Here is a 22849-nt window from a genome sequence, read left to right as displayed (position 1 = left end):
CCTCCCTCAACATCCACGGCTGACGTGATGACACACAAACACACACCCAGAGCAGCAGTAGGTCATAGCACCCAGGGAGCGCTTGGAGGTTAGGTGCCTTGCCCAAGGACGCTTCATCCTTGGACGTTGAGGGAGGAGACAGCTATGTTCCTTCAATCCCCCACCTGCTCCAATAACACGCATGGAACCAGTGACTTCCTGTCCTCACGTCTGATTGAAACCTGAAAGACAACCGCTTTGTTTCTTCTCAAACCTGGGTTTACCACTTTTTTACTGGTTATTTTCCTTAATTCACGTCTGTGATTTAAATTCCCGTACAGCTCAGATAACAAGCCCTGTGTTCTCACTCGTTTGTACACACTCATCATAAAAGCACTCTTTGTAAACAAAAGCAGTGATGAACACCCCTTTGTTCAGCATTTACGAGAGTGGTTTACTGTTATTGTTTACCACTGGGAATGCGTGCACTTGCATACATTTGTGTTACAGGCTTCTGGGACCAACAAACAGAACAAAAGAATGTAGAAATAGAACATGCGCCTAAAAAATTAATGAAACCATCGGTGATACAGATGTGCCCACAAAAGATCTAAAACATGGCCAAACGTCTGTGGACACATGTTCATCTGCATTTCCTCTGAACATTGAGGGTTTGCCTCTTGTAGCTGCTGTAAGATCTTTACCCTACATGTGGGTTTCACATTTCTGTGAGAATTTAACTGCATTCAGCCACGAGAACATCAGTGAATCCTGCTGCTGATGTCGGAGGATTAGTTCTGGACCACAAACACCACTCCAAATCCAATTCCTAAGGAACCCTACTTTGTTTTGGCCTGAGTCAGATGTTATAAAAAAAAAAAGTGCCACATTGATTGTGGTCATCTGTTGCTCTGCATACTTTGCTTGCCAATTTTCACCCTGTTCCTTAATGCTCAGGAACCCCCCAGGACCACCATAGAGCTGGTGTGATTTGGGTGGCGAACCAGGATCAACGCTGCAGTGACACTGACATGGCAGTGATGTGTTGGTGCTTTTGGGCTGATACAAGTGGATCAGACACAGCAGTGCATAGAGTTTTTAATTCTTTCATTGTTACTTCTGATCTGAGAACAGTCCACTGACTCAGCAGTGTCCAGTGTCCCCTGACGTAGGACTAGAGAAGGACCAACACAATCTGTGCAGCAAGAGAAGAGTTATTGTATTTATTAAATGTATTATTCATTCATTCATTCATTATCTGTAACCCTTATCCAGTTCAGGGTCGCGGTGGGCCGAGAGCCTACCTGGAATCATTGGGCACAAGGCAGGAATACACCCTGGAGGGGGTGCCAGTCCTTCACAGGGCAACACACACACTCACACACCCACACTTATGGACACTTTTGAGTTGCCAATCCACCTACCAACGTGTGTTTTTGGACTGTGGGAGGAAACCGGAGCACCCGGAGGAAACCCACGCAGACACAGGGAGAACACACCACACTCCTCACAGACAGTCACCCGGAGGAAACCCATGCAGACACAGAGAGAACACACCACACTCCTCACAGACAGTCACCCGGAGGAAACCCACGCAGACACAGAGAGAACACACCACACTCCTCACAGACAGTCACCCGGAGGAAACCCACGCAGACACAGGGAGAACACACCACACTCCTCACAGACAGTCACCCGGAGGAAACCCACGCAGACACAGGGAGAACACACCACACTCCTCACAGACAGTCACCCGGAGGAAACCCACGCAGACACAGAGAGAACACACCACACTCCTCACAGACAGTCACCCGGAGCAAACCCACACAGACACAGGAGAACACACCACACTCCTCACAGACAGTCACCCGGAGGAAACCCACGCAGACACAGAGAGAACACACCACACTCCTCACAGACAGTCACCCGGAGGAAACCCACACAGACACAGGGAGAACACACCACACTCCTCACAGACAGTCACCCTGAGGAAACCCACGCAGACACAGGGAGAACACACCACACTCCTCACAGACAGTCACCCGGAGGAAACCCACACAGACACAGGGAGAACACACCACACTCCTCACAGACAGTCACCCGGAGGAAACCCACGCAGACACAGGGAGAACACACCACACTCCTCACAGACAGTCACCCGGAGCGGGAATCGAACCCACAACCTCCAGGTCCCTGGAGCTATGTGACTGCGACACTAACCTGCTGCACTTTATTTGTATTATATACATTTTTTATTTTATTGTTTATATATATATTAACTCTTATTAATGATTATTTAATGTAAAAATATTATTTTAATGTGGCTTAGTCCTTTCTTACTTTTAGACATATGCCTCATGCTGATGTTATTAGAGCCCACCTTCCAGCCCTGCATTTCTATTACCCTGGCAGAGGTTTTTCATTATCATGCCAACAGACTCTCAAATAATCCAATAAAGAGGTGAGGCCAGGGAGAGGTTAGAGAAAATGAGACATGACATGAATCGGTGGGCACTAGAAATTAATCCCTCTCCCTTCGTCTCGGCACACGCTGATTGCCGAATTTCCGCCGGCCCTCGCCTTTGCATTGCAAAATTCACCCAGAATGAAAAAAGAAACCACACGGCCATTATATCGCCTACGTTTACTTTTATTCCCTAACACACTTAATAACGGTTAGTGATAATCCAGTCATAACGGTGTCTACTACAGAGAACATGGGAAATATGGGAGAGAGAGAGAGAGAGAGAGAGAGAGAGAGAGAGAGAGAGAGAGAGAGAGAACAAGAGAGAGAGAGAGAGAGAGAGAGAGAGAGAGAGAGAGAGAGAGAGAGAGAACAAGAGAAAGAGTGAGAGAGAACAAGAGGAAGACAGAGTGAGAGAGAAAGAGAGAGTGAGAGGAAGTGTGAAAGAGAAAAAGAGAGAGAGAGAAACAGAGAAAAACAGAGAGAGAGAGAGTGAGACAGAAAAAGGGAGAGAGTGAGAGAAAGAGAATGAGAGAGAGAGAGAGAGAGAAAGAAAAAAGGAGAGACAGAGAGAGAGAGAGAAAAAAGGAGAGACAGGGAGAGTAAGAGTGAGTGAGAGAGAGAGTGAGAGAGAAAGAGGGAGAGAGACCCTGCTTAAAGGCATCGTCCACGGTTGTAATCAAAAAACACTTTTTTATAAAATTCAGAAGATGCTTCCTCACCTTTTGCCGCTCTCTATTCAGTTTGTGTTTGGAACCGGTCTGATGTGTTTACAAAGCCCCAGTCTCTGAGACAAACTTTCTCTGTCTGGTATGCAAGTCTCTCTCTCTCTCTGTCTCTCTCTCTCTATCTGCTAATGATGGAGGCTTTCCCTCAATCACATGACATGGATTTTCTGAATGTAAACAACCAGAGAGGTCTGTGTTTCCCCAAAATAGTAGAAACTCCCCTTAAACCGCCACTGGAGGTCATTCCATGTGTTTACATACCTCACTTTGTGCACAGGGGCAGATCTGATCATCAGTCGCCTGTGGAGCATGAATTAAGGCACATAGTGGCCACGGAAACTCACTCCTTGAAGAACTCTGACACACCTTCGCATTACTGTGAGATGCTAAGTCATAAGTATGAGGACTGTTCTCATTATTGTGACTTATTAAGTGGCTCTGTGTTTTTCTGTTGGAAACAAGCTTCCGTAATAAAACCAGCCAACTGTTTTACAACCAAAGGATTCCTCTAGGGACTGTGTGTGTGTGTGTGTGTTGATACATATGCAAGCGAGCAAAGGAAAGAACAAAAGAGTCACACAGTAATAAAGGCTTGTGTGTTTTTAATATTTCATGAGTTCTTGTTAGATGTACTTTGAAAGATTTACACCTTGCCATTCTCCCTTTAGAGACATGAAAGAGGAGTTCAAGTGCCTCTGATGTTTCACACGTTCGTCCCCGGCAGATAAAAGTGTACTGACTTTCCTCTGGCCCTCCTCATCTTCCCAGAAAAGGAAGCTCCTCTTCCAGGCTACAGCATGTGCTGGGGTCATGTAAACATTGACGACACAGGTCTAGTCTAATTCTGGTGAAACAATTCACTGTAAAGTGACGTCCGGGGTTCAAGGTTCATGAACACTTTTATTCAGAGAATGTTTCCTCACAATGTGTGGGCTCTCCGGTCTGTTTGTGCACCAGAAAATGGTCCAGTGTTTGTTTGCAGCCCTGGCTTGATAAATGGAAAACATAAAACTGTTTTGGAATGAAATGGCTATGATGCTCTCTCTTTTTCACTCTCTCTCTCTCTCTCTCTCTCTCTCTCTCTCTCTCTCTCTCTCTCTCTCTCTCTCTCTCTCTCTCTCTCTTTAAGAGTAGATCCCCAGAATCAACTATGTTGCCTTTAAAACACTTCCGTGAGCTAAATCCCTTGTGCTGCATTAATTAGCAGGTGCAGTCTTCAGTTCAAGCTAAAATGCTAGCATTAGCTCTGCACACTGCTTTAGTCTTTTCAGCTGCTTTAAGGCAAAACTACTGCAGACACAAATGTTCAATTGTGCAGACGCAGTCTGTATGGTCTTTACAGAGAAGCACTGACTGCTCTGGAGTAGCCACTTAAAGGCAACGTTCACAGTTTTAATCAAAAACACTTTTTTTTATAAAATTCTGAGAACGTTTCCTCACCATTTGCTAGCTCTAGGGTCTGTTTGCTAATGTGCTTATGAAGCCCTCGTGTCAGTAAGTGGGGGTCTTGTCTGGTATGCTAGGCTTTCCCATTCTCTCTTTCTCTCTCTCTCTCTCTCTCTCTCTCTCTCTCTCTCTCTCTCTCTCTCTCTCTCACACACACACACACACTCTCTCTCTCTCTCTCTCTCTCTCTCTCTCTCTCTCTCTCTCTCTCTCTCACACACACACACACACACACACTACCAAACGTTGAAAGGCACGAATTGAAATGAGGATATTGCTCTATTCCTGTTCCATACCAATGCAATAGTAAGTTATAAATAGTAAGTAATACTGGCTTTTTTTTCCAATCACTAAAGATGGAATGTCTCCAAATCCAGGAGACGGCTAACTGCATTAGCGACAGTGCCACAAAGCTAAACAACTCAACTTACAAATGAGTTTCTGTGGGAATCCACAGACAAGTTAAACTTCACCACGTTAAAACAACAGTCATCTGTTCCCTCATACACACCCTTCCACCTTATTAAAGACATACGTAAACAAAGTTGAGAGCACCGTGTTTCCCCACAGTCGTAGCCATCCCCTTTAAGCCTAAGGCAGTTGCGCTGTAAGCCATGTTTTAGCCCCCTTGATATTAAACTGTTAAACTATTAAAATGGATGATTTATCTGAGACAGAAACAGGGCTCCAGACGTCGAAGCCGACATGTGTCGATGTCGATGTCTGCTGTCGTAACCCAACAAAAGTTAGCGTCAGCTCAGCAACTACATGTCCCCAGAGCAGGTGGTTAATAAGTGTTTCAGTTCCCAAGTAACCATCTGTTGAACAGTAAAATGACATTAAGTATATTTAAATAAAATCATAAAATTAAATGAGAGTAATACCAGGGTTAATAGCTAATATTAATTGTGTATTTGCTCCACAACATAAATCTCTAGCTACATTTCTGGCCTAAAGTCACATGCCTAAGGCCAAGTGTGAGCAGGACAACTCTGTGCTGATATAAACCTGATGTAACAGTAAATACAATATTTTATAGTGAGGATCAGAAACAGAAGCAGCACTGAGCAGAGTAGAGCGAAAACAGACAAAAGAGATCTGTTCTGTCAGCCTTCTCATGTCCGTCTAAAAGACACAGGTCTGCCCCCCATTTACTGGGATGTTAATTAAAAGCTAATACCTTTGGCTGTACATCTATCATACTCACCCCTACAGACTCTGGGGGTGAGAGGCTTATTCCTTTTACTAAGGGTTTTAATTGCTAGGTGCTGCAGCCTGGATCCAAACGTGACCCAGAAACGTCAAGCGTAAAGTGGTTCAGAGCTGCGAGCTGCAGTCAGATCTGCTCTCAGATCTCGCCCAGGCTCTCCTCGGCATGACACAGCAACGCACAGCACGCACAAGATGTCGCACGCTTCATTTAATGGCCTGAGATAAGAGCCGAGCGTCACTAATTAAAAAGGGAAAACCAGTCACAGAGGGGAACAGGTGAGCACTGCGCCATTCTGTGACAGAGGTCAGGAAAAAGCACATGCATCAGGAATATGGCGCTCCAATTTTGGCTGCTCTTGTGAAGGGTCACCACAAGGAATCTTGGGACCATCCCTAAGACAACGATGATCACCAGTCCAGTCACACTCACACACACCTGTGGACAGTGTCACACACTCACCCAGTCACACACACACTCACACCTGTGGACAGTTTCACACACTCACCCAGTCACTCACACACTCACACCTGTGGACAGTTTCACACACTCACCCAGTCGCTCACACACTCACACCTGTGGACAGTTTCACACACTCACCCAGTCACTCACACACACTCACACCTGTGGACAGTTTCACACACTCACCCAGTCACTCACACACACTCACACCTGTGGACAGTTTCACACACTCACCCAGTCACTCACACACTCACACCTGTGGACAGTTTCACACACTCACCCAGTCACTCACACACTCACACCTGTGGACAGTTTCACACACTCACCCAGTCACTCACACACACTCACACCTGTGGACAGTTTCACACACTCACCCAGTCACTCACACACACTCACACCTGTGGACAGTTTCACACACTCACCCAGTCACTCACACACTCACACCTGTGGACAGTTTCACACACTCACCCAGTCACTCACACACTCACACCTGTGGACAGTTTCACACACTCACCCAGTCACTCACACACTCACACCTGTGGACAGTTTCACACACTCACCCAGTCACTCACACACTCACACCTGTGGACAGTTTCACACACTCACCCAGTCACTCACACACTCACACCTGTGGACAGTTTCACACACTCACCCAGTCACTCACACACTCACACCTGTGGACGGTTTCACACACTCACCCAGTCACTCACACACTCACACCTGTGGACAGTTTCACACACTCACGCAGTCACTCACACACACTCACACCTGTGGACAGTTTCACACACTCACCCAGTCACTCACACACACACCCAGTCACTCACACACTCACACCTGTGGACAGTTTCACACACTCACCCAGTCACTCACACACTCACACCTGTGGACAGTTTCACACACTCACCCAGTCACTCACACACTCACACCTGTGGACAGTTTCACACACTCACCCAGTCACTCACACACTCACACCTGTGGACGGTTTCACACACTCACCCAGTCACTCACACACTCACACCTGTGGACAGTTTCACACACTCACGCAGTCACTCACACACACTCACACCTGTGGACAGTTTCACACACTCACCCAGTCACTCACACACTCACACCTGTGGACAGTTTCACACACTCACCCAGTCACTCACACACACTCACACCTGTGGACAGTTTCACACACTCACCCAGTCACTCACACACACTCACACCTGTGGACAGTTTCACACACTCACCCAGTCACTCACACACTCACACCTGTGGACAGTTTCACACACTCACCCAGTCACTCACACACTCACACCTGTGGACAGTTTCACACACTCACCCAGTCACTCACACACTCACACCTGTGGACAGTTTTACACACTCACCCAGTCACTCACACACTCACACCTGTGGACGGTTTCACACACTCACCCAGTCACTCACACACTCACACCTGTGGACAGTTTCACACACTCACCCAGTCACTCACACACACTCACACCTGTGGACAGTTTCACACACTCACCCAGTCACTCACACACTCACACCTGTGGACAGTTTCACACACTCACCCAGTCACTCACACACACTCACCCAGTCACTCACACACTCACACCTGTGGACAGTTTCACACACTCACCCAGTCACTCACACACACTCACACCTGTGGACAGTTTCACACACTCACCCAGTCACTCACACACTCACACCTGTGGACAGTTTCACACACTCACCCAGTCACTCACACACACTCACCCAGTCACTCACACACTCACACCTGTGGACAGTTTCACACACTCACCCAGTCACTCACACACTCACACCTGTGGACAGTTTCACACACTCACCCAGTCACTCACACACTCACACCTGTGGACAGTTTCACACACTCACCCAGTCACTCACACACACTCACACCTGTGGACAGTTTCACACACTCACCCAGTCACTCACACACACACCCAGTCACTCACACACTCACACCTGTGGACAGTTTCACACACTCACCCAGTCACTCACACACTCACACCTGTGGACAGTTTCACACACTCACCCAGTCACTCACACACACTCACACCTGTGGACAGTTTCACACACTCACCCAGTCACACACACACTCACCCAGTCACTCACATGTTCACATTTCACTCAAACAAAACAAATTTAAGATGCTAAATTAAACTAAATTTGCTGATAAAATCCTAGAAGAGGACACAGGAAGCTGTTTCATTCTCACTGCCATTGGCATGTATCTCTGTGTACACTCATTTTTTAGGATGTGGTGTGTGTGTGTGTGTGTGTGTGTGTGTGTGTGTGTGTTTGTGCTATGTGAGTGTTTGTGCTATGTGAGTGTATATGACACTGCATCCATTATGTGTGGAAATGATGTTTAAATGAAGGTAATAAAGACATTTCACCATCCAAACCCCTCAACACTCGCCGGAGAGGAGTAATAACCAGCTCTTTAATTGCTGGAGGAATTTGGACATAATGATCATCTGAGAGTATCTTTTAAAATATTCATCTGCAACACACGGTTGCCAGATCTGTATAATCACCCCCTTTCGCATTCTAGGCTTTAATTAGGCTATTAGAATCGATAGTGTTAATTGCAGTGTTGTAGGGGGATGGTTTCTGTATCTGTGTGTGTGTGTGTGTGTGTGTGTATGTGTGTTTGCAGGGGGGAGACGGCTAGTTCATAATTCATAAGCAGCCTTTCTGGAGGTGGCAGAAAAATGTCGACAGACATCTCCCAGCAGCACAGGGGCGTTTTTCCACTCTTGCGCATCATTTAGAGCCAGCTATTGATTTCCAGATGCGCATCAAAACAGAGATATTTTGTGAGATAGAGGGACAGAGAGGAAGAGAAAGAGAAGACACGGGGTCAAACGGCACAAAACAGAGCTCGATAAATGCAGACAGCAGGCCAATACTGAGCCAGTCTCAAAACGAGCGAACACAACCGAGGGGGATAATTAAAGGTGGGAAAGACGAGTTCAGCGGGGGTCAAGTCTCGTCTTTTACAAAGCTTTGTCTTCTATTTATCTGCAGAAGTGTTTTATTAGACAAGAAGCAAAGCCAAAAGCAGATAAGTTCATCAAAAGAGGTGTGGGACAACGGTGTCTATGATTTTGTCTCAAAATGAACTTAAAAAGTCAGACGACAGAAAAAAGATTTTCATCCTGCAAGCACACTCTCCCAGTCACTCTCTCTCACACACACACACACACACCTGTGGACCGTTTCACATACTCACCCAGTCACACACTCACAGAATGGGCTCCCCTGATCAAGTTCTAACTGATTTCACCAATGATTGCAAACAGCTGCTGAGCAGTAACGATTAAATTTTGTTTCCAAAATATATTGCATCGTCACATGATCATGAGTGAGATTCTAGTTCTTGAAGCAGGACTCCATCAAGATTTAACCCAATTCAGATAAGGCTTAAGGCTTAACAGAGGGAGGCTAGCGTGCTCTTACCTGGAACTGAAGACAGAGAGACAGTCACACAGACAGACAGACAGACCCAGAGTCACACAGACAGACAGATCCACAATCATACAGACAGACAGATCCACAGTCACACAGACAGACAGACCCAGTCACACAGACAGACAGACCCGGTCACACAGACAGACAAACAGACAGACAGACAGACAGACCTACAGTCACGTAGAGACAGACAGACCCACAGACAGACTCATAGACAGACCTACAGTCATGCAGAAAGACAGACAGACAGACCCAGTCACACAGACAGGCATACAGACCCGGTCACACAGACAGACAGAAAGACAGTCACACAGAAAGACAGACAGACAGACAGACCCAGTCACACAGACAGACAGACCTACAGTCACACAGACAGACAGATCCACAGACAGACAGACAGACAGACCTACAGTCACGTAGAGACAGACAGACCCACAGACAGACAGACAGACCCACAGACAGACAGACAGACAGACAGACCTACAGTCATGCAGAAAGACAGACAGACAGACCCAGTCACACAGACAGGCATACAAACCCGGTCACACAGACAGACAGAAAGACAGTCACACAGAAAGACAGACCCACAGACAGACAGACCTACAGTCACGTAGAGACAGACAGACCCACAGACAGACTCATAGACAGACCTACAGTCATGCAGACAGACAGACAGACCCAGTCACACAGACAGACAGACCTACAGTCACACAGACAGACAGATCCACAGACAGACAGACAGACAGACCTACAGACCCACAGACAGACAGACAGACCCACAGACAGACAGACAGACCCAGTCACACATAAAGACAGACCCACAGACAGACAGACAGACCTACAGTCATGCAGACAGACAGACAGACCCAGTCACACAGACAGACACACCTACAATCACGCAGAGAGACAGACAGGCCCATAGACAGACAGACAGGATCAGAGTAACACTTCAGCTCTGAATACAGACACAAAGGTGGGTTGGCCTCATGAGTCTCGGGGGAACGACGCGCTTGACTAATAATAGTAAAACTTGGGGATAAACATATTCATACAGAACTGTTCATAATGTTTTCTATTTATATTAGATTATATAATCATTATTAGTGACTGTTTCTTATTGCCATGGTGATAAGACCCCAGAGACACCTCCAGCTCAATGCTGAATGACCCCATAGTGAACACATGGCTCGCTCAGATGCTCCGTCTTTGTTTATATGTCTTTAATTGCCTCTGACAGCCGGCTGAAGCGTAGTGACAAGAGTGTTTTTGGAAATTCTGAGCTTTCAGAGCCACATGTTCGAGTAATCAAGGAACAAGTGAGTACACAACAAACCCCTGACACACACACACACGGGCCTCAGTGGTCTTGGGCACTATTCATTATTAATGGGACAAACAGATTGCCGAATCAAAGTCCACTGGCACAGAGAGAGTGTACTGAGATCCTTACAGCACTTGATTTTCAGCTGAAGCTTCCAAGTCTTAAAATTCCACAGAGTATTTCTCTTATTCTTGCCTCACACAGAGCTAGAACCGAGGCATATAATCAATACCTCAGCTCAGAACCCGGGTAAACGTCTGAAATGCAGTTCTACATTAAATATCTAAAGATTTCCAAGCCCCTCTTCTATCAAGCGAGCTTAGCTGCTTTAAAGTTCACCCCTCATGGACACTGATGGTTAAAAATGCCCGTGTTAAATTCAGACACAGGGAGAACACACCACACTCCTCACAGACAGTCACCCGGAGGAAACCCACGCAGACACAGGGAGAACACACCACACTCCTCACAGACAGTCACCCGGAGGAAACCCACGCAGACACAGGGAGAACACACCACACTCCTCACAGACAGTCACCCAGAGGAAACCCACGCAGACACAGGGAGAACACACCACACTCCTCACAGACAGTCACCCGGAGGAAACCCACGCAGACACAGGGAGAACACACCACACTCCTCACAGACAGTCACCCGTAGGAAACCCACACAGACACAGGGAGAACACACCACACTCCTCACAGACAGTCACCCGGAGGAAACCCACGCGGACACAGGGAAAACACACCACACTCCTCACAGACAGTCACCCGGAGGAAACCCACACAGACACAGGGAGAACACACCTCACGGGACAGGTGTGTTCTCCCTGTGTCTGCGTGGGTTTCCTCAGGGTGACTGTCTGTGAGGAGTGTGGTGTGTTCTCCCTGTGTCTGTGTGCACCCCCTCCAGGGTGTGTTCCTGCCTTGTGCCCAGAGATTCCAGGTAAGCTCCAGACCCACCATTGCGACCCTGAATTGGATAAACGCTTACAGACAGTGAATGAATGACTGAATAATACACATTTCATAAGACTAAGCCAAGTATGGTGTGGAGGAGTATAAAGCCCCAGCACTGGGCTGTGGAGCTGTGGAGCTACATTGTCTAGAGTGGTGCACTTCCCTCTCTGTGTGGGAAGAGTTGGGGCGGTGTTTGTGATCTAAGCCTCTGAGCAGAGAGAGCAGAGTCATTAGCATGAGACTCAAACAGAAAGAGAAGCTGGGTCTCAGCGCTGCAGCCCTCCTGCCTCTTCAGCCTGATGAAGACGAGGAAGAGGGGGGCGGCTCCCGCACTGAACTCCCGGCAGGAAATCATCTCTGATTAAAAGGGAGGAAAACGATGGAGGGATAGAGAGAGAGAGAGAGAGAGAGAAAGAAAGAGAGAGACAGAGAGAGAGACAGAGGGAGAAAGAGAGAGAGAGAGAGAGAGAGAGAGAGGGAAAGAGAGAGACAGAGACAGAGAGAGGGAGAAAGAGATAGAGAGAGAGAGAGAGAGGGAGAGGGAAAGAGAGAGACAGAGAGAGGGAGAAAGAGATAGAGAGAGAGAGAGAGAGAGAGAGAGAGATATGAAGGGAAAGGAGGTGAAATGAATGAGATATTGTGGTAATAGGGGGAAGTGGCCGAGGTAAAACCAGAAACACTGAAATGCAGGGCTAGAAAATCTGTGTTCCTTCGAGAGTAGTGCTAGAGCTGTGTGTGTGCTTGGGCTAATAAAGAGCCTTAACTAAGAAGACCCATGTTGTCCTGGCCTTCTTGAACCTCCCTGTAATCAAACAGTACCGGGGTCAGAGAGGGGCAGCCCTGGTAGTGTTTCTAGTCCCCATTAATACAAAGTGTGTGTACCCCACACACAATCTGAGACTTGAAAAAAACAAGCCTCGGGCTAATTTCCCAGCGACCTCACCGTGACATGAGCTCCACATTGGGCCGATGTAAGTGTGTGATGAGTGTGTGATGAGTGTGTGGACACAGAGTCAATGGGCTGCAGCACTCATCATACAGCTATTACACGCTCCAGGGACGAAGTGTGGGGGAGAATCTGGAGCGGGAAAATCGGGATAATGGGCGTGCAAGTTGGGCTCGATCGGCACTGATGAGAGCAGCGATTTCCAAAATAGATTACGCCACACTATATATCGGGAAAATGAAGCTCGGGAGCTGCTTGTGCTCACCATATTTGGCCGCTCGAAAGAAAGGGCCCTGGAGGACTGTTTTTAAAATAATAGCTGGGCTTTTGTAGGTTCCTCTTCTGTCACACTCACCTTATTCTCAATTGCTGAAGCAGCAGTTCACACAATGAAGTTACACAGTGCCCACGTCCTCGTTTCTTTAACCTGATTTCTCTATGAACATGTAATTTCTCTATGAAAGTGAATTAACTGCCCATTGTGGTTCCATCACATGTTTAAGGCTCTTCATCGTCACCTGCAGGGTTCATCACGAACGTCTAGCTCACGTCAGAGGATTTGAAATCTAAACCAACCTGCTCTGTAGGGGTATTTTGGGGGCCCTGTTCACTGAAGAACAAGGTGAAAGAGGGCAAACAAAGTATGTAGAGCAACAGAAGAACTACAGCCTGTAACCGTAGAACTACAAAGTGCTCATGTGTGGTCAGTGGAGCTGATAAAATGGACAATGAGTACAGAAACAAGTAGGTAGTCTTAATGTTATGGCTGTATATCATTCCCCATTCTCTGAGAACATTTAAATCCACTGAAGCCAATCAGGTTTGGGCCAGAACTCATCTCCTTTAAACCTATATACTGCCATATAACAGATTTGTGTGTGGAGTCACAGAGGCACATCAGAGAGAGGGATTCTCTCCAAAACCCATCGTGAAACTTATTCCAAATCCAAAAAAAAAAACTTCTGCACATTTTTTTTCTTTCAAAGAAACAAAGATGAAGAGCTGCAGCTCGGAAACTAAAGCACGAAGCCGACTGTCAGCTCCACGTACGTTTGAAGACCCTGTTCTCTGAGCCGTCTCTCTCTTTCTGAACTGCACCTTGACTTTTCAAACTGCGGAGAGCCGAGAGCGCTGGGTTTCACGCAGCAGACAGACAAGGGCTCGAGAGAATCAAGCAAGAAGCTTTCAGGATTTTATACAGAATCTAAGAAGTGACTCAGCTGTCTCTAATTTAAGAGGACTTAAGAAATGTCCCTTGTCCAGTGCATGTGGTCATTCATTTGTGGATCTTGAGCCCACCAACCCACACACTGTGAAACAAAACCACACAGTCAGTTTTCTGTGTACTGCCAAAGTCAGACTCAAACCGGCTAAAAATCAGAGCTTCTGCTGCTCGCTACTGCTGGGCACTCGGGGTCGGGGTGCAGCTCGTTATCATTTAAAGGAACACATGCTGGAAGTGGCCATCCTGAACAGGGCTGTTTAGACAGAGGGAGAACATTGCTGTGGGGTTTAATCCTTGTGGTGTTTTGACCAAAGCAGGTGACAACTGTTGCATTAAAAAACAGAATTATGCTCATCTCATTTAAGACCAAAATGGTCTTTTCCAAATAGAGGAGGGGTTTGATCCTTGTGGTGTTTTGAAGGTCACAGATATGTCATTAAAACCCCAGACCTCTAAGCACTTATGGAAAAGTAGGAAAAGAGATCCTCTTTAATCTGTATCACGAAATATAGAGCAGAAAACCTGCTGAAGAAATGAAGTTGTTTCAAATACAGAACAAAAACACTGCAGCAATCATACACACAAATTTTATTTTGTCCAGTGTGTAGTTTGTGCTGCAGTTACTGACACAGGTGATCAACACATAGCTTCTATAATATCCACAGAAAACAGCAAAAGAGATTAAACAAGGCCATGCATGGGCTAGAGGGTATAAACACTGGGCTAGAGGGTATCAACACTGGGCTAGAGGGTATAAACATGGGCTAGAGGGTATAAACACTGGGCTAGAGGGTATAAACACTGGGCTAGAAGGTATAAACATAAGCTAGAGGGTATAAACATAAGCTAGAGGGTATAAACAATGGGCTAGAGGGTATAAACATGGGGTAGAGGGTATAAACACTGGGCTAGAGGGTATAAACATGGGCTAGAGGGTATAAACACTGGGCTAGAGGGTATAAACACTGGGCTAGAGGGTATCAACACTGGGCTAGAGGGTATAAACACTGGGCTAGTGGGTATAAACACAGCTAGAGGGTATAAACACTGAGTTGGAGGGTATAAACTCTGGGCTAGAGGGTATAAACATAGGCTAGAGGGTATAAACACTGGGTTGGAGGGTATCAACACTGGGCTAGAGGGTATCAACACTGGGCTAGAGAGTATAAACACTGGGTTGGAGGGTATCAACACTGGGCTAGAGGGTATAAACACTGGGCTAGAGAGTATATACACTGGGCTAGAGGGTATCAACACTGGGCTAGAGGGTATAAACATAGGCTAGAGGGTATAAACACTGTGCTAGAGGGTATAAACACGGGCTAGAGGGTATAAACATAGGCTAGAGGGTATAAACACTGTGCTAGAGGGTATAAACATGGGCTAGAGGGTATAAACACTGGGCTAGAGGGTATAAACACAGCTAGAGGGTATAAACATGGCTAGAGGGTATAAACACTGAGTTGGAGGGTATAAACTCTGGGCTAGAGGGTATAAACACTGGGTTGGAGGGTATCAACACTGGGCTAGAGGATATCAACACTGGGCTAGAGCGTATAAACACTGGGCTAGAGGGTATCAACACTGGACTAGAGGGTATTAACATAGGCTAGAGGGTATAAACATAGGCTAGAGGGTATAAACACTGTGCTAGAGGGTATAAACACTGTGCTAGAGGGTATAAACATGGGCTAGAGGGTATAAACATAGGCTAGAGGGTATAAACACTGTGCTAGAGGGTATCAACACTGGACTAGAGGGTATAAACAAAGGCTAGAGGGTATAAAAAAGGCTAGAGGGTATAAACATAGGCTAGAGGGTATAAACACTGTGCTAGAGGGTATAAACATGGGCTAGAGGGTATAAACATAGGCTAGAGGGTATAAACACTGGGCTAGAGGGTATAAACAGTGGGCTAGAGGGTATAAACACTGGGCTAGAGGGTATAAACATGGACTAGAGGGTATAAACACTGGGCTAGAGGGCATAAACACGGCTAGAGGGTATAAACACTGTGCTAGAGGGTATAAACATGGGCTAGAGGGTATAAACACTGGGGTAGAGGGTATAAACACTGGGCTAGAGGTTATAAACATAGGCTAGAGGATATAAACACTGGGCTAGAGGGTATAAACATAGACTAGAGGGTATAAACACTGTGCTAGAGGGTATAAACATGGGCTAGAGGGTATAAACATGGGCTAGAGGGTATAAACATAGACTAGAGGGTATAAACACTGTGCTAGAGGGTATAAACATGGGCTAGAGGGTATAAACACTGGGCTAGAGGGTATAAACACTGAGTTGGAGGGTATCAACTCTGGGCTAGAGAGTATAAACATAGGCTAGATGGTATAAACACTGGGCTAGAGGGTATCAACACTGGGCTAGAGCGTATAAACACTGGGCTAGAGCGTATAAACACTGGGCTAGAGGGTATAAACACTGGGCTAGAGGGTATAAACATGGGCTAGAGGGTATAAACATAGGCTAGAGGGTATAAACACTGGGCTAGAGGGCATAAACACGGCTAGAGGGTATAAACACTGGGCTAGAAGGTATAACACTGGGCTAGAGGTTATAAACATAGGCTAGAGGATATAAACACTTGGCTAGAGGGTATAAACATAGACTAGAGGGTATAAACACTGTGCTAGAGGGTATAAACATGGGCTAGAGGGTATAAACATGGGCTAGAGGGTATAAACATAGGCTAGAGGGTATAAACACTGTGCTAGAGGGTATAAACACTGGGCTAGAGTGTATAAACATGGGCTAGAGGGTATAAACACTGGGCTAGAGGGAATACACATAGGCTAGAGGGTATAAACACGGCTAGAGGGTATAAACATTGGGCTAGAGGGTATAAACACTGGGCTAGAGGGTATAAACATGGGCTAGAGGGTATAAACATGGGCTAGAGGGTATAAACATAGGCTAGAGGGTATAAACACTGTGCTAGAGGGTATAAACACTGGGCTAGAGTGTATAAACACTGGGCTAGAGTGTATAAACATGGGCTAGAGGGTATAAACACTGGGCTAGAGGGAATACACATAGGCTAGAGGGTATAAACACGGCTAGAGGGTATAAACATTGGGCTAGAGGGTATAAACCCTGGGCTAGATGGTATACACATGGGCTAGAGGATATAAACACTGGGCTAGAGAATATAAACACTGGGCTAGAGGGTATAAACCCTGGGCTAGAGGGTATAAACCCTGGGCTAGAGGGTATAAACACTGGGCTAGAGGGTATAAACACTGGGCTAGAGGGTATAAACACTGGGCTAGAGGTTATAAACATTGGGCTAGAGGGTATAAACATAGACTAGAGGGTATAAACACTGTGCTAGAGGGTATAAACATGGGCTAGAGGGTATAAACATAGGCTAGAGGGTATAAACACTGTGCTAGAGGGTATAAACATGGGTTGGAGGGTATAAACACCGGGCTAGCGATTATAAACACTGGGCTAGAGGGTATAAACATGGGCTAGAGGGTATAAACATAGGCTAGAGGGTATAAACACTGTGCTAGAGGGTATAAACATGGGTTGGAGGGTATAAACACTGGGCTAGCGATTATAAACATGGGCTAGAGGGTATAAACACTGGGCTAGAGGGTATAAACACTGGGCTAGAGGGCATAAACACGGCTAGAGGGTATAAACACTGGGCTAGAGGGTATAAACATAGGCTAGAGGGTATAAACACTGTGCTAGAGGGTATAAACATGGGTTGGAGGGTACAAACATGGGCTAGAGGGTATAAACACTGGGCTAGAGGGTATAAACACGGCTAGAGGGTATAAACACTGAGTTGGAGGGTATAAACTCTGGGCTAGAGGGTATAAACATAGGCTAGAGGGTATAAACACTGGGTTGGAGGGTATCAACACTGGGCTAGAGGGTATAAACACTGGGTTGGAGGGTATCAACACTGGGCTAGAGGATATCAACACTGGGCTAGAGCGTATAAACACTGGGCTAGAGGGTATCAACACTGGACTAGAGGGTATTAACATAGGCTAGAGGGTATAAACATAGGCTAGAGGGTATAAACACTGTGCTAGAGGGTATAAACACTGTGCTAGAGGGTATAAACATGGGCTAGAGGGTATAAACATAGGCTAGAGGGTATAAACACTGTGCTAGAGGGTATCAACACTGGACTAGAGGGTATAAACAAAGGCTAGAGGGTATAAAAAAGGCTAGAGGGTATAAACATAGGCTAGAGGGTATAAACACTGTGCTAGAGGGTATAAACATGGGCTAGAGGGTATAAACATAGGCTAGAGGGTATAAACACTGGGCTAGAGGGTATAAACAGTGGGCTAGAGGGTATAAACACTGGGCTAGAGGGTATAAACATGGACTAGAGGGTATAAACACTGGGCTAGAGGGCATAAACACGGCTAGAGGGTATAAACACTGTGCTAGAGGGTATAAACATGGGCTAGAGGGTATAAACACTGGGGTAGAGGGTATAAACACTGGGCTAGAGGTTATAAACATAGGCTAGAGGATATAAACACTGGGCTAGAGGGTATAAACATAGACTAGAGGGTATAAACACTGTGCTAGAGGGTATAAACATGGGCTAGAGGGTATAAACATGGGCTAGAGGGTATAAACATAGACTAGAGGGTATAAACACTGTGCTAGAGGGTATAAACATGGGCTAGAGGGTATAAACACTGGGCTAGAGGGTATAAACACTGAGTTGGAGGGTATCAACTCTGGGCTAGAGGGTATAAACATAGGCTAGATGGTATAAACACTGGGCTAGAGGGTATCAACACTGGGCTAGAGCGTATAAACACTGGGCTAGAGCGTATAAACACTGGGCTAGAGGGTATAAACACTGGGCTAGAGGGTATAAACATGGGCTAGAGGGTATAAACATAGGCTAGAGGGTATAAACACTGGGCTAGAGGGCATAAACACGGCTAGAGGGTATAAACACTGGGCTAGAAGGTATAACACTGGGCTAGAGGTTATAAACATAGGCTAGAGGATATAAACACTTGGCTAGAGGGTATAAACATAGACTAGAGGGTATAAACACTGTGCTAGAGGGTATAAACATGGGCTAGAGGGTATAATCATGGGCTAGAGGGTATAAACATAGGCTAGAGGGTATAAACACTGTGCTAGAGGGTATAAACACTGGGCTAGAGTGTATAAACATGGGCTAGAGGGTATAAACACTGGGCTAGAGGGAATACACATAGGCTAGAGGGTATAAACACGGCTAGAGGGTATAAACATTGGGCTAGAGGGTATAAACACTGGGCTAGAGGGTATAAACATGGGCTAGAGGGTATAAACATAGGCTAGAGGGTATAAACACTGTGCTAGAGGGTATAAACACTGGGCTAGAGTGTATAAACACTGGGCTAGAGTGTATAAACATGGGCTAGAGGGTATAAACACTGGGCTAGAGGGAATACACATAGGCTAGAGGGTATAAACACGGCTAGAGGGTATAAACATTGGGCTAGAGGGTATAAACCCTGGGCTAGATGGTATACACATGGGCTAGAGGATATAAACACTGGGCTAGAGAATATAAACACTGGGCTAGAGGGTATAAACCCTGGGCTAGAGGGTATAAACCCTGGGCTAGAGGGTATAAACACTGGGCTAGAGGGTATAAACACTGGGCTAGAGGGTATAAACACTGGGCTAGAGGTTATAAACATTGGGCTAGAGGGTATAAACATAGACTAGAGGGTATAAACACTGTGCTAGAGGGTATAAACATGGGCTAGAGGGTATAAACATAGGCTAGAGGGTATAAACACTGTGCTAGAGGGTATAAACATGGGTTGGAGGGTATAAACACCGGGCTAGCGATTATAAACATGGGCTAGAGGGTATAAACATGGGCTAGAGGGTATAAACATAGGCTAGAGGGTATAAACACTGTGCTAGAGGGTATAAACATGGGTTGGAGGGTATAAACACTGGGCTAGCGATTATAAACATGGGCTAGAGGGTATAAACACTGGGCTAGAGGGTATAAACACTGGGCTAGAGGGCATAAACACGGCTAGAGGGTATAAACACTGGGCTAGAGGGTATAAACATAGGCTAGAGGGTATAAACACTGTGCTAGAGGGTATAAACATGGGTTGGAGGGTATAAACACCGGGCTCGCGATTATAAACATGGGCTAGAGGGTATAAACATGGGCTAGAGGGTATAAACATAGGCTAGAGGGTATAAACACTGTGCTAGAGGGTATAAACATGGGTTGGAGGGTATAAACACTGGGCTAGCGATTATAAACATGGGCTAGAGGGTATAAACATGGACTAGAGGGTATAAACACGGGGCTAGAGGGTATAAACACTGGGCTAGAGGTTATAAACATAGGCTAGAGGATATAAACACTGGGCTAGAGGGTATAAACATAGACTAGAGGGTATAAACACTGTGCTAGAGGGTATAAACACTGTGCTAGAGGGTATAAACATGGGCTAGAGGGTATAAACATAGGCTAGAGGGTATAAACATGGGCTAGAGGGTATAAACACTGGGCTAGAGGGTATAAACACGGCTAGAGGGTATAAACACTGAGTTGGAGGGTATAAACTCTGGGCTAGAAGGTATAAACATAGGCTAGAGGGTATAAACACTGGGTTGGAGGGTATCAACACTGGGCTAGAGGGTATCAACACTGGGCTAGAGCGTATAAACACTGGGCTAGAGGGTATCAACACTGGGCTAGAGGGTATAAACATAGGCTAGAGGGTATAAACATAGGCTAGAGGGTATCAACACTGTGCTAGAGGGTATAAACATGGTCTAGAGGGTATAAACATAGGTTAGAGTGTATAAACACTGGGCTAGAGGTTATAAACATAGGCTAGAGGATATAAACACTGGGCTAGAGGGTATAAACATAGAATAGAGGGTATAAAATGGGCTAGAGGGTATAAACATGGGATAGAGGGTAAAAACACTGGGCTAGAGGGAATACACATAGGCTAGAGGGTATAAACACTGGGCTAGAGGGTATAAACACGGGGCTAGAGGGTATAAACATTGGGCTAGAGGGTATAAACACTGGGCTAGAGAGTATAAACCCTGGGCTAGATGGTATACACATGGGCTAGAGGATATAAACACTGGGCTAGAGAATATAAACACTGGGCTAGAGGGTATAAACCCTGGGCTAGAGGGTATAAACACTGGGCTAGAGGGTATAAACCCTGGGCTAGAGGGTATAAACCCTGGGCTAGAGGGTATAAACCCTGGGCTAGAGGGTATAAACCCTGGGCTAGAGGGTATAAACACTGGGCTAGAGGGTATAAACACTGGGCTAGAGGGTATCAACACTGGGCTAGAGGGTATCAACACTGGGCTAGAGGGTATAAACATAGGTTAGAGAGTATAAACACTGTGCTAGAGGGTATAAACATAGGCTAGAGGGTATAAACACTGTGCTAGAGGGTATAAACACTGGGCTAGAGGGTATAAACACTGGGCTAGAGGGTATAAACACTGGGCTAGAGGTTATAAACATTGGGCTAGAGGATATAAACACTGGGCTAGAGGGTATAAACATAGACTAGAGGGTATAAACACTGCTAGAGGGTATAAACATGGGCTAGAGGGTATAAACATAGGCTAGAGGGTATAAACACTGTGCTAGAAGGTATAAACATGGGCTGGAGGGTATAAACACTGGGCTAGCGATTATAAACATGGGCTAGAGGGTGTAAACACTGGGCTAGAGGGCATAAACACGGCTAAGAGGGTATAAACACTGGGCTAAAGGGTATAAACACGGGGCTAGAGGGTATAAACACTGGGCTAGAGGGTATAAACATAGGCTAGAGGATATAAACACTGGGCTAGAGGGTATAAACATAGACTAGAGGGTATAAACACTGTGCTAGACGGTATAAACACTGTGCTAGAGGGTATAAACATGGGCTAGAGGGTATAAACATAGGCTAGAGGGTATAAACACTGTGCTAGAGGGTACAAACATGGGCTAGAGGGTACAAACATGGGCTAGAGGGTATAAACACTGGGCTAGAGGGTATAAACACGGCTAGAGGGTATAAACACTGAGTTGGAGGGTATAAACTCTGGGCTAGAGGGTATAAACATAGGCTAGAGGGTATAAACACAGGGTTGGAGGGTATCAACACTGGGCTAGAGGGTATCAACACTGGGCTAGAGGGTATAAACATAGGCTAGAGGGTATGAACATAGGCTAGAGGGTATAAACACTGTGCTAGAGGGTATAAACACTGGGCTAGAGGTTATAAACATAGGCTAGAGGATATAAACACTGGGCTAGAGGGTATAAGCATAGACTAGAGGGTATAAACACTGTGCTAGAGGGTATAAACATGGGCTAGAGGGTATAAACACTGTGCTAGAGGGTATAAACACTGGGCTAGAGGGTATAAACAGTGGGCTAGAGGGTATAAACATGGGATAGAGGGTATAAACACTGGGCTAGAGGGTATAAACACTGGGCTAGAGGGTATCAACACTGGGCTAGAGGGTATAAACCCTGGGCTAGAGGGTATAAAACCTGGGCTAGAGTGTATAAACATGGGCTAGAGGGTATAAACACTGGGCTAGAGGGAATACACATAGGCTA

General features: G+C 46.0%; 1 protein-coding gene across 1 annotated transcript in view; it reads right to left on the bottom strand.

The window, feature by feature from the left end:
• The window catches only part of LOC136679752 (tetratricopeptide repeat protein 28-like), a 202013-nt gene that overhangs the window by 112496 nt on the left and 66668 nt on the right, over nt 1–22849 (bottom strand).

Source organism: Hoplias malabaricus, chromosome Y (genome assembly GCF_029633855.1).
Source record: "Hoplias malabaricus isolate fHopMal1 chromosome Y, fHopMal1.hap1, whole genome shotgun sequence".
NCBI lineage: Eukaryota > Metazoa > Chordata > Actinopteri > Characiformes > Erythrinidae > Hoplias > Hoplias malabaricus.
Note: the sequence above shows the minus strand (reverse complement) of the source record. Positions and strands in the feature narration are given on the sequence as shown.